Below are 13,702 nucleotides of genomic sequence, written 5' to 3' on the forward strand. Positions count from 1 at the left end.
TGAAGAACAAGAAGGCAACAATTTCAGCCAACAAGAACAAACACAAATCGAAGGTAGAGAACAGGAACAACACAATAAGTTTGTAAGAATGAAAAGGATAGATAGTGAGACAAAGATTATTACAAGATTAAGAACCAAGTGTATTTCAACACTAACTCCTAATGAATGTAATAATCAACACCACACTCTTACGGTGACCGCCAAGGGAACCAACGCACCTCAAGATCCACCGTTTTCAAGCAAAGGTCAATACTAGCTTTTTCAAGCCCTAAACTACAATGGCTATTCCAAGCCCTAACTAAGACTAAACTAAGGTGTTCTACTCTCAAAGAGAGGAATTTCAATGTTTCAATATTTCATCATTCATAAACTAATGAGAAAAGACCTAAAATGTTCTATTTATATTATTACAAGACAAGACAAAAATGACAACAATACCCTTAATGGGTGGGGTGGCCATGGAGTGCATTTGGGCCAAGTGAAGTGATCAAAATGCCCTTAATGAAGTGGCCAAACCGTGAGCCATTAAGTGTTATCCAAATCTGTGAGTCCTCAAGTCTTCAATGCTGCAAACAATCTTCCACTCACGGCCTTGTTTATGCTCAAAACGGGTCCTCCATACATGTCCATATGTCCTTGAGGTGACCAAGTCTTGATTTTCTAGGTGTTGGCCTCTAAAGATGTTATCAAAAGATAAGACGACCATTTGACTTGTATCACTTTAGTCATTCAAAAAAGTATGATACATTTCTACATTTAGAAAAGTTTAATTATGAACCTTTTTCACCTAATGAGATAATTTGTTCAGATCACAAGTTTCAATTTTTTTCTTTCTTTCTGAAACTTCACATTTTGTCAACATAAATTAATTTATACTAAAGGAGTAGGAAACTACTATCCCACAATATAATTTTTTGAATCACTTTGGTACATATCTTGTTCCTAGTAAAAAGAAATGAAACATTCAGCCAAAATAATCAACCAGAAAAGAAATTCTATACATGAAAGTTTTTGGGGGTGGGGTATACCATGTTGTGTCAAAATTTCTCCTACAAGACACATGAATATCAATCAGTATATAACTCATTGTAAAATTTTTGGAGCATGGGAATGACTTAGAGACAGGTCACATCCCAAAGAGATGGAAAACATCCCTAACCCTAGATGTGCCCCTTGTTCAATCAGCATCCCCTCCCAAACCCCATGCTCTCTTGTTTCTTTCTAACCTAACATGAAATGAGATTAATTATAATATCTGGACTCGTCCAAGCCACAATTTCATAACAAGCCATTTATCCACCCAAGGGCCTCCCAAAATGTATACACTCTCTTTGGAGTAGCTTAGGTAGAGTCAAAATCACACAAGCCTACAATTTCTTTTTTGGATATATATATGTCATGTACTTCTGCAGATCCAACTTAGAACCCTAGCTAGCTGTAGGCGCGGAGGTAGAGATGTGTGTAAGGAACTCTTCTTGATATCGTGGGTTTAACTCAACCCAAAAGCTAACTTATGAAGGGAGAATTGTCCAAGTTCATAAAATTAAGGAGACAAATTACCCATATCTTTTTTGATGTGGGTCTCTTCATGATCTAGAAAGTGAGCATTATTCCTTGTAACCATGAACTCATGTTCACCAATATTCTCATGACTTATTATTTCATTATCTTTCATTTTATTCCAAGAAAGATTTACAACACAGTAAACATTTTTACCTTGTGATGGTGTGGGAAAAAGATTGTAGAGTACATGAAAGAGCGAATTTAATATTGTGAAAAAGAGACTTTTATTTATTGAAGGAATATATATATAATTTAGGTTTGGGACCTAACAACTTGTCCAAAGTTTTGTTCAAGTCATATAACGTTTCGTTGTCGGACTATGTATCTTGAAGTAGACAAATCAAGAGGACTATTGCTAAACCGCTGAGGATTTTTGTTGTAATGGACTTAATTTTCTTAAAGAGAGTGACATATATATATCTCTACGTTTTTTTTAAAACTATAATTGTTGTTTTACCAATAAATTATTCGGTAGATCTTATGCTCGGCCTAATATGGTTCGGCCCTTTCTAAGTAAAGCTTATTGGATAGAGCTGCCCATTAAACTTATATACAACAATTATTTATTCAGAGATATGGTAAAATTTCTGTGCTCTAGATAATATTGTATATTCATTAGTGTTGTGTCAGTTGGTGAAGTGATTTCGAATTGTTTGTCCAAAGAGATTCTGCCGTTGTTGTTTTCCATTGAGTTATTTTATGAAGTAAAGATTGACCTTTGTACAAAGTTAATTTTCTGAGTTCTGACTTTTTGTTTCTATATCAAAGTGCTGATGAATATGGTGTTATGAATTAGTATTCTTCTTCTTTTGCTATTTGGAACTTTAATTTGCAAAAGGATGTGCTAATTATCACTGCCAACACCTTAAGATTCCATTTTACAAACTAATACTAATATATTAATTGTAACTCTTCACATGAAGCTTGACATGGTAATATATAAAATGTAACGAGAACTTGTTGATAATAAATTATAATTAATTGCTTCTGTAATACAACTATACACGCGATCAATATATCTAACTTAAATCCATCAAGAAATGCAAAAGGTGAAGACTTTGTAAGAAAGTAATGTAAAAATGTTCAAGCCCATCGTTGTAGTGTGGAAAAATGTAAGTGGGAATATTCATGTCTTGTTCTTCCCGTTAGTTTTATTACGTCCTATGCAAGAAGGTAAATTGCGGAAAGTAAATCAATACAATCATTTAACGTGGGAAATTTCCTTTCTTTAGGAGTCAAAAATCATGAACCCACTCAACACTATAATTTAAGGTTTGCAACCTCCCTTGTAATACCTAAGAATTTTTTCCAACAATCTCGTCTCTTCGATCTATCCTCCCAACTATATATACTTCAATGGATTTACCCATACAGGGAAGTCCCTCTATAACTCAGACAACATCTACTACAATCTAACAAATTTAATCAAGATCATATCCTGGACCTACTCCAAGAAGCTAACCATTACAAACTAAAGAACTGTATGACTAAAACATGATAGGAACAGGTTCTTTGTTGCAGCAACGACTTCTTTGCGACTCTTCGTGCAGATATGAGAACAGTCTGAGGGCTACATTTTTGGTGCAGTCATACTCCAATATTTGGTTGAAGTGTTGTATGTATATATAGTAGTAATTAAATCGCCTTTCAGATCTCCAATCCAAGTTAGAATTGGTTCAAAACTTTGTTAAGATTATTCAATCCTAATTTGACTTGGTCTTCCTCTTGTTAACGCGCATATGGCTTCTTTGTCTCCTTGCTTGAAACGAATTTCATATGCTAGTTTTTTTATGGTATCTTAGCTTGTTTAGCTTTACAGCTCCTTATAAAATTAAAATTCTCCCGTATTGCAATCCTTCAGGTTCTTGATAATTTTATCTTTCTTCTTCAACATGTGAATGCCACTTATACAAATTTATCAATTACCAAAACTACATTACTACTAAACAAGATCTTAATCATATAGATTCATAGATCATTGTATTTCACTAAATAATTAATCTCCCAGAAATGTGGAAGAAGTGCAACTAGTCAAAACCAAAATTGTTGTACATATGAATTGATCCAATAATATCACTTCGCTTAAAAAACAAGGAAAATTGTTCTCTTTACATTTGGGGTGGGAAGGGGAGGGAGGGGGGAAGGTTCAAACAATTAGTTCCATCTTACTAATTAATAAGTGATGCATAATTTTTGGGATAATACCCACGAAAATACATAAAGTTTAACCAAATTTTCAGTGGAGCATATTGAACTTTGTGGGGTCCTATTACCTCCTATACTTTTTTAATTGGAATTAATTCCTCCCGGACTTTTTTAAATTGGAATTAATCCCCCCTCAAAATGTATACCCAGTTTTTTTGGTGGGAAGTGTGGTACACACGCCGTTTCTTCTCCATTTTATCACTTTTCAACATTTTTTCACAATTACAACCATATTAAATATTTCAAATGATTCCACTGAGTTTATGAAGAAAGTTTTTTCAAATAATTGAATGGAATCTTCCATTAATTTTCCATTGAAACTCGGAAGATTCAATTAGCGAGTTCCATTAATGGGAGATTCAATGAAACTCGCTAATTGAATGGAAATCGCTAATTGAAAACTCAATGGAAGATTCAATTTTCATTAATGGAACTCGAAAGATTCGAAAAATTCATTAATGGAACTCGAAAGATTCGAAAAATTTAATTTCATGATTCAATTTTCATTAATGGAACTCGAAAGATTCGAAAAATTCATAAATGGAACTTGAAAGATTCGAAAATTTTAATTTCATGTATGAAGCTATTCAATCTTCCGTTAATGGAACTTGGAACATTCAATTTCCATTAATGAAACTCGAAATTAAATTAGCGAGTTTCCGAGTTTGAATCTTCCGAATCATCCATTGAGTTTCAATTAGCGACTTCCATTAAATTATAACCATTAAGTTCTATTAAATTTCAATTCAATAATGGAGCAACCATTGTTGAAGAAAGAAGAAAGAAGAAAGAAGAAAGAAGAAAGAAGAAAGAAGAAAGAAGAAAGAATAAATAAATAAAAATATAAAACTTTAAATAATTATAATTAAGGGGCTGTTTGGCAAAAAAAAGAGTTTAAAACATTTTTAACACTGTTCACGCGCTCAATGCGCGTGAATCACACGCAGTGTGCCAAGTGGCAGATATATGCCATTAAAATACGAAAAAAAAAGTCGGAGGGGGAGGGGATAATAGGACCCCCGCAAAGTTCAGTATGCTCAACTGGTAATCCGGTCAAACTTCAGGGATTTTGTGGGTATTATCCCTAATTTTTGAGTATTAGACAGGTAACATCAACTACTCTTAGGATATATAGATACTGTCAATTGAAGTAATAATGTCTATCAATTAATTATGACTAACCTAGTTTAATGTGTGTGAGTGCCCACAAATAAATGCAGTATTATAAGGGGAATCTTTCACCAAAGTATTATCATTCCATTTATTGGTTGAAGTTGGGACAATGGATCCCATGGTGGGGACTCTTCAACATACTCATAGCTAGAAGGTCTAGCATCCACAATTGAAATTTAGGTCTGACCACCCTCCCCAAAGCCTAATTATTTTCTTTATAATTTACTCCACTTATTATTAGTATTACTGTTGAAAATTGAACATTATATTTTGTTGGGTCATGGGTCTTTTCCCTTCCTATGTGGATAAATAAAGCCTAATTTGGATCAACCTATAGGCCCATTACTATAGGGCATATATATAGATCCTTTTTAGGTCTTATTCACCATCACAAAAGAGAGTTTTCAGAATCCAAAGAGAGAAAAGAAAGATAATTTTTGCTCAAAAATTCAGCCACAGCTATCAACTTCAAATTGCGATTCCCACTTCGTTTCTTGTCCGATTGAGATTCCCCCTTCATTTCTTGTCCGATTGAGCTGATTTTCGAAATTCTTGTTCCTGTCATCTCAATATTTTATTAGAAACTAATGAATCTTGGTTTGGTAGCCTGTAGGTCCTTTTCTTCATTCCCGAACAGTAGCTGCATTTTGGTGTTTTCGCTCCTTTATTTCTCTAGTGTTTTGTGCTGTGGTTTATGTATTGTTGTTTGTTGTTTGGAACTTGTTTGATGAAAATTTTGGAGAATAATATTGTAACTCTTTGGTGATTATAATAGAGATTTTGGTTCCATGATTTTTTACTCTTCACACCGAAGGGTTTTTCACGTAAATTTGATGTATTTTATTCTTTGTTTTATTCTTGCTTTATTGTATTTGAGTGGTGATTTATTTGCTTCCATATTATTTTATTTTACTTATATTTGCTTGTCTCCTCTTGGTTCAATTTGAAAGGGAAAGTTTAGATTCGGGAATTCTTCTGCTGCTACCCTGTCGGGCACTTTGATTGTCCTTGCCTCTTTCCCAACAAAGTGGTATCAGAGAGTTGGTTATTATTGATTATTGATTTGAACGATGAAGGTAAATATGAGCAAGATGATGTGTTTGAATGGTAGTAACTATCATACTTGGAAAGGCAAGATGAAAGATCTTCTCTTTATTAAGAAAATGCATTTACCTGTATTTGCATCTACTAAAACTCAATCCATGACAGATGAGGATTGAGAATTTAAGCATTTATAGGTTTGTGGCTATATTAGACAATGGGGTGAAGATAATGTCAGAAACTATATTGTGAATGAGACACGTGCAAGAAGTTTGTGGGACAAGCTCGAGACACTTTATGCTTCAAAGACTGGCAATAACAAGTTGTTTTTGCATAAGCAATTGATGAATATCAGGTATACGGAGGGCAGTCCTATTTCTGATTATATAAATAATTTTCAGGGTGTCCTTGACCAACTGTCTGAAATGGGTGTAAAGTTCGATGAAAAAATTTAGGGACTTTGGCTTCTTAATAGTCTGCCTGACTCTTGGGAAACTCTTCGAGTTTATTTGACTAATTCTGCTCCTGGTGGTATTGTAACTATGGAATATGTTAAGAGTGGTATCTTGAATAAAGAGATGAGAAGAAGATCTCAGACCTCATCTTCTTCATCTTCACACTCTGATGTTTTGGTTACTGAAGAAAGAGGGAGAAACAAGTCTAGAGGTTTAAATGATAGAGATAAAACGTAGAAGCAAGTCGAGGTCCAAATTAAAGAATGTTACATGTGACTATTGCAACAAAAAGGGCATATCATAAAATATTATTACAGGCATAAAAGAGATATGAGACGGTAAAAGAACGAAGGCGATAATGAAAATCGTGTTGCACTTATTGCTAATGATGATCTTCTTGTTGCCTGTGGTGAGAATGCCATTAATCTTTTTCGTGATGAGTCTAACTGGTTTGTGGATTCTGGTGCTACTTCTCATGTTATGCTAAAGAAGGAATTATTTTCTTCTTATACTCCAGGTAATTTTGGAATGTTAAAAATGGGCAATAATGATGAAGTTAAAGTACTTGGCATTGGCACTATTTGTTTGGAAAGTAACAATGGTTCCAAACTAGTTCTGAATAATGTCAAGCATGCTCCAGATGTTCACCTGAATTTGATTTCTGTAGGAAACCTTGGTGATGAGGGTTATGTTAACACCCTTGGTGCTAGCCAGTGGAAGCTTACTAGAGGTTCAATGATTGTGAGTTGAGGTGACAAGTTAACTAACTTGTACATATTTCAGGGCTCTACTTCTAGAGACTTGATAAACTTGGTGGAGAATGATACTTCATCAGAGTTATGGCATAGAAGATTGAGTCATATAAGTGAGAAGGGGATTGATAGTTTGGCTAAGAAAAATATGTTTTCTAGAGAGAAACAAGCAAAGTTGAAGAAGTATGTTCATTGCTTAGCCGGTAAACATAAAAGCGTTTCTTTTCAGAGTCATCCGCCTCCAAGAAAGCTTGATTTGCTGGAGTTGGTGCATTCTGATTTGTGTGGTACTTTTAAAGTAAGGACTCATGGTGGTGCACTTTACTTTTTGGCTTTTATTTATGATCATTCTCTCAAACTCTGGGTATTTCTTTTAAAGTCCAAGGATCAAGTACTTGATGTGTTCAAAAATTTTCAGGCCTTGGTTGAGAGACAGACAGGGAAAAAATTAAAATGCATCCACTCAGATAATGATGGTGAGTATATTGGTCCTTTTAATAGATATTGCAGAGAGCAGGGTATTCGGCATCAAAAAACTCCTCAGTTGAATGGTTTAACGGAGAGGATAAACATAACTCTAGTTGAAAGGGTTAGATGTATGCTTTTGGATGCTAAGCTACCAGATTCCTTTTAGGAAGAAGCACTTAATACTACTGCTTATGTTATCAATCTATCTCCTACTGTTGCTTTGGATGGTGATGTCCCTGATAGATTTTGGTCTAGTAAGAATGTTTCTTATGATCATCTTAGAGTCTTTGGGTGTAAAGACTTTGTGCATGTTTCTAAGGATGAAAGGTCAAAGTTGAATGTTATAACTAGATAATGTATCTTCATTGGTTATGGTCAAGATGAATTTGGCTATCGTTTCTATGATCCAGTTGAGAAGAAACTTGTTAGAAGCCACAATATTGTGCTCTTTGAAGACCAAATAATTAAAGATTTTGAATAAGCTGTGAAGGTTGATTCTTAGAGTAGTGAGAGTCTAGTTGATGTTGATCCAGTTCCCTTGACTACTACTTCTGAAGAAAATCTTCATGATGATGAAAATCAAGTTGATAATGAAAATAATGACTATATTCAAAATGACCAGCAAGATGTTGTTGATACTCCCGTGAAGTTGATATGGTTGATCAACAACCAGTTGTTGATGCTCCAGAGAGTTCTCTCAGACGATCTACCAGAGAGAGAATACCTTCATCTCGTTATTCTTTCAATGAGTATGTGCTTTTGACTGACGGAGAAGAACTTGAGAGTCTTGATGATGCCATGAAAAGTGAAGAAAAAGAAAAGTGGTTTGATGCTATGGAGGATGAGATTAAATATTTGCATGATAATCATACTTTTTATTTCGTTAAGCTGCCTAAAGACAGAGAATCTTTAAAAAATAGGTGGGTTTTTTCCGGTGAAACATAAAGATGGTAACCCAGTTCCATGGTACAAGCCTACATTGGTTGTGAAGGGATTTAACCAAAAAAAGGGAGTTGATTTTGATGAGATATTCTCTCCAGTTATGAAGATGTCATCCATTCATGTGGTTCTAGGCTTAGCTGCAAGTCTAGATTTAGAGGTTGAGCAAATGGATGTTAAAACTGCTTTTCTCCATGGTGACTTAGATGAAAAAATTTATATGGAGCATCCCAAAGATTTTGAAGTCAAGGGAAAAGAGAATTGTGTTTGCAAATTGAAGAAGAGCTTGTATGGTTTGAAACAAGCTCCTAGGCAGTGGTATAGGAAGTTTGGTTCCTTTATGAGTTAGCAGGGCTTCAAGAAGACTACTTTAGACCATTGTTTTTTTGTGCAAAAATTCTCTGACGGTGACTTTATTATTGTGTTGCTTTATGTTGATGACATGCTTGTTGTTGGTCATAATACTTGCAGGATTCAAAAGTTGAAGCAAGAGTTGAGTAAGTCTATTTCTATGAAAGACTTAGGACCATCAAGACAGATTCTTGGCATGTAGATTGTCTATGATAGAAAGGACAAGAAGTTGTGGTTATCACAAGAGAAGTACATTCAGAAAGTACTTTGAAGGTTCAACATGGATAAGGCTAAGGTTGTTAGTACACCTTTAGCTATGCACTTCAAATTGAGCATGAAATAGTATCCTTTCAGTGATGATGAGAAGGAAGATATGAAGAAAGTTCCTTATGCTTCAGCCGTTTATAGTTTGATGTATTCAATGGGTTGTACAAGACCAGATATTACTCATGCTGTTGGTGTTGTTAGATGTTTTATTTCTAATTCGGGAAGAGAACATTGGAATGCTGTGAAGTGGATTATAAGATATATTTGTGGCACTTCTAGTCTGAATTTGTATTTTGGTACAGGGAAGCCCATTCTTTATGGTTATACTGATTCAGATATGGCTGGTGATGTTGATACTCACAAGTCTACTTCAGAGTATTTGGTTACTTTTGCAGAGGAAGCTGTGTCTTGGCAATCCAGGTTGCAACAATGTGTTGCTCTATCTAGTACAGAAGCTGAGCTTATTACTGCCGTTGAAGCTTGTAAAGAATTGCTTTAGATGAAGAGATTCTTGGGGGAACTTAGTGTTGCTCAAGAGAGGTATGTGCTTTATTGCGAAAGTCAAAGTGCTATACATCTTGGCAAGAATTCTACATTTCACGGTCGGTCTAAACACATTGATGTGAGATACCATTGGATTCAGGATGTGTTGGATTCTAAGTTGCTTGAACTTGAGAAGGTTCATATGGATGATAATGGTTCCGACATGATGACTAAAGATTTTCCAAGAGGAAATTTTGAAGATTGTTGCATGATCGCCAGGATGGAGGTCTCCTCCACATAGTTGGGAGAGGGAGAATTGTTGGTTCATGTATCTTTTCCCTTCCTATGTTGATAAATGAAAACCAATTTGGACCAACCCACCTTTAACCATAGGCCCATTAATATGGGGCATATATATAGATCCTTTTTAGGTCTTATTCACCATCACCAAAGAGAATTTTCAGCAGCCAAAGAAAGAAAAAAAAGCTGATTTTTGCCCAAAAATTCAGCCATAACTGTCAACTTTAAATTATGATTCCCGCTTCGTTTCTTGTCTGATTGAGCTGATTTTTGGAATACTTGTTCCTATCATCTCAATATTTGATTATGAACTGACGGAGCTTGATTTGGTGTCCTGTAGATCCCGTTATTCATTCCCAAACAGTGGCTACATTTTGGTATTTTCGCTCCTTTATTTCTCTAGTGTTTGGTGCTGTGGTTTATGTATTGTTGCTTGTTGTTTGGAACTTATTTGGTGGCCATTTTATAGAACATTATTGTAAGTCTTTGGTGATTATAGTGGAGATTTTGATCCCATGTTTTTTTACTCTTCACACCGAAGGGTTTTCCACGTAAATTTGGTGTCTCTTGTTCTTCATTTGATTCTTGCCTTATCGTATTTGTGTGGTGATTTATTTGCTTCCATATTATTTTATTTTTATTGGATTTTCCTGTCTCCTCTTGGTTCAGGTTGAAAGGAAAAGTTTAGATTTGAGAATTCTTCTGCTGTTACCCTGTCGGGCTCTTTGATTGTGCCTTCCCTCTTTCCCAACATATTTTAGGAGAAAAGATTTTTGTTTTAACATTTTATCCACTATTAGCATATCGCATGATTCATTATGGAAGAAGTATATTTTGCTCATGTGGAGCTATATTTTTCTATGAAAACCTAATTCTATTGAATTGGCATATGCCGAACGTGAACATATCTCCTAAAGTCACAGTGGAACACTTGGAAAAGAGACCTAATCAAAGAATATGAAGAATTCATTTTAGCTAATTGATGTACTGTGTCTTACAAACAATTAAGTATGATAAATATCTAAATACTAAATAAAACTAAGGCGAAAACCATCGACAGACATCTAAAGTTGTAGCGAGCTTTCACTTTGGCATCTAAAGTAGACAATGTTCATTTTAAACACCTAAAATGAGCATCGAATGTGTCACTTTGACACTTTTTTCCCTGTTGACAGCTCGCATGTAATTCACGCAGCCAAGGCGCATTGAACCCCCATGTTTGCTGACTTGGCATCTGATTTGCCCTCCTAACGATTATTTTTCCTCCATTGTCTTATATGTTCATCTTCTTCCTAAAATTTAACTCTAAATTCCCAAATCTTCTTATTCTTTATCTTTTTTTCTCTATCCAAAAATCTTCAAATTATTTGTATTTGGTTTCTTCTTCATCTTTTTTTTCCAACTGAGCTTGACAATGTCGAGCTCACTTTCCATCATTTTTTGTGATAAAGATTTTTGATATAGTAAGTGTGGTCATGAATCTCTATTGAATACTTCTTGGACTCAACAAAATTCAGGTTGTAGATTTTTTACTTGTAAGATTTCAAAGATAATATTTTTTTATTTAATTAGTTGATTAATTATTGACTTGTAATTATTTTGTAATTGTGGTCTTGTTTTTATAGAAATTGGGTGGATGTGATTGCTTTGATTGATATGAAGAATGACACCCTTTACAAGCAAATAGGATAATTTGGGGTTTGTTGATGAAAGTCAAGACTTTTGAAGAGAAACTTAATCGAGCAAGAAGATACTACATTGTTGGCGTTGTTCCTACTGATTTGGTGTTGTTGAGCACAGGATATTCAAGCGTAATTGCTGAAATTTTATGGTGTAATTGCTACTGGTGTGATGTACCAAAATTGTTGGTTTTCATGATAGTTTAGCTGTACTATTTTGATATGTATTTGGTCGCTATTTAGGTGCAGTTTTTGTGTAATATTTTCCATGTAACATTCCTTCCTTCAATGAAAAGTTTATTTTGGCTTGACCTTAAATATTCGTAGCAATAAAGTTTATTGCTGAACTTTTTCATGGTGTAATTGCTACTGGTACAATAAAAGGTGTTGTCAAAATAGACAAGCAACACACCAAAGTTGCACCACAATCTTATACATGATTCACATTGAGATCAAACTAATATGAATAGAACTTCATAAATATGCTTCAAATTAATCCCAAACCTACAGAATTGTCAGCTTCATAAATATGTTTTAAATTGAGCTCAAAGTAACATCCAAAAAAATAGCTCCATATTGAGCTCAAAGTTTTCATAATTTGTATTAACAGACTTCAAAATCTAAGAAACTAATTGTTACTGCTATTCATTACTAGCAGATTCAAAGGAACAACTGAAACTAATTGTTTGTTTGGTACTCCAAATTACAAAACAAAATACACACATAATCAACATGAGAAACTTCTTCTTGGCCATTACTTCTTCTTCTTCTTGTTTGCCATCTGCTGCAACTGATTTGTGGTGACTGCATCTCTATTTTTCCATCCCAAGTCTCTAGGCTTATAACCAAGATCAAATCCTGTAGAACTTACATCCTTGTAAGTTGTACTAGTTTGTAGGATCCTTTGGCTTGATGTCCCTAGTTGTTTTTCTTTTTGAGAAAAAAAAGAACAACATTTTTAGTATATTTACTTATCCATTTACTTTTTTTAAAGAAACAAAGTTGAAGTAAACTTACGTTCATCATTTGGGTGACCTTTGCACTTGTTTAGATCCGAAATCCAGCATTCTTAGCCCTTTTTTATCCACCTTCTCCAACATCTTCTATACCTGTAACTCTTCCCCTCTCCTATCTAATATTTTCACTTCTTTTAGGAGGTAGTTGACTCTTGATTCCTTATGTAACAGGGATTATTGTATCACTACAAAAATTTGATCCTACAGCTTTTTTGAAGCTCCTTACTCATCTTGTATCAATACAAACTGTTGTTGAAGATGCAACTTGGCTTGAACATATTGGTATATGTTGACTTAAACTAGATTGTGCTAATTTTTTTGTGGATGTTGGTGCAGGTTGGCTTGGGCTTATAGGATGGCTACTTCCTTGGGAACTTTGACTAGTAAACTTGGTCCCTCATGAATTTGGATCAAGAACCTAAAAACTCAAACATAACAGTTAATATATGGAAAATGAAACATGAAAAATCAACTTTTAAAATCAAATGTAATGTGATTGTTTTACCTTGTAATATCTTCTATTGTGACCTTGTTGATGGCACTTGGAACATGTTACTTTCACTCCTTGTTTAGACAACTTTTCATATTTTTTCTTGGTTCATCTTTTCCCCTTCTTCTATCTTTTGTAGGCCTACCAGACATTTTCTTAGGTTCAGGAGGCTCAATCTTTGGATTATTTATTTCAGGCCACATCTTCATATTGGAGATTAGTTAGATGAGGTGACTATAAGCCTCTACAAAAGTTTTCTTCTTATACCAATGCTTCACATAAGGTTCAGGCTCCTCTTCAATATGATACAATGTACAAATAGCATGTTGGCAAGGAATGCCTCTCAACTGCCAAGTTATACTGCTGTAAGTCCTAATGGTCAAGTTCACTGTATGCCCATACTACCCTTGTCCAATCTCAAATCCAATATCAACATTCCAAATCAACTTGCAAGTCCTAGTCCTGTCCTTATTCTCCTTCAATATAAGTCTAGCCATATGTGAAATATCACATATCCAAG

The sequence above is a fragment of the Capsicum annuum genome, chromosome 6 (genome assembly GCF_002878395.1).
Source record: "Capsicum annuum cultivar UCD-10X-F1 chromosome 6, UCD10Xv1.1, whole genome shotgun sequence".
In the NCBI taxonomy this organism is placed as follows: Eukaryota; Viridiplantae; Streptophyta; class Magnoliopsida; order Solanales; family Solanaceae; genus Capsicum; species Capsicum annuum.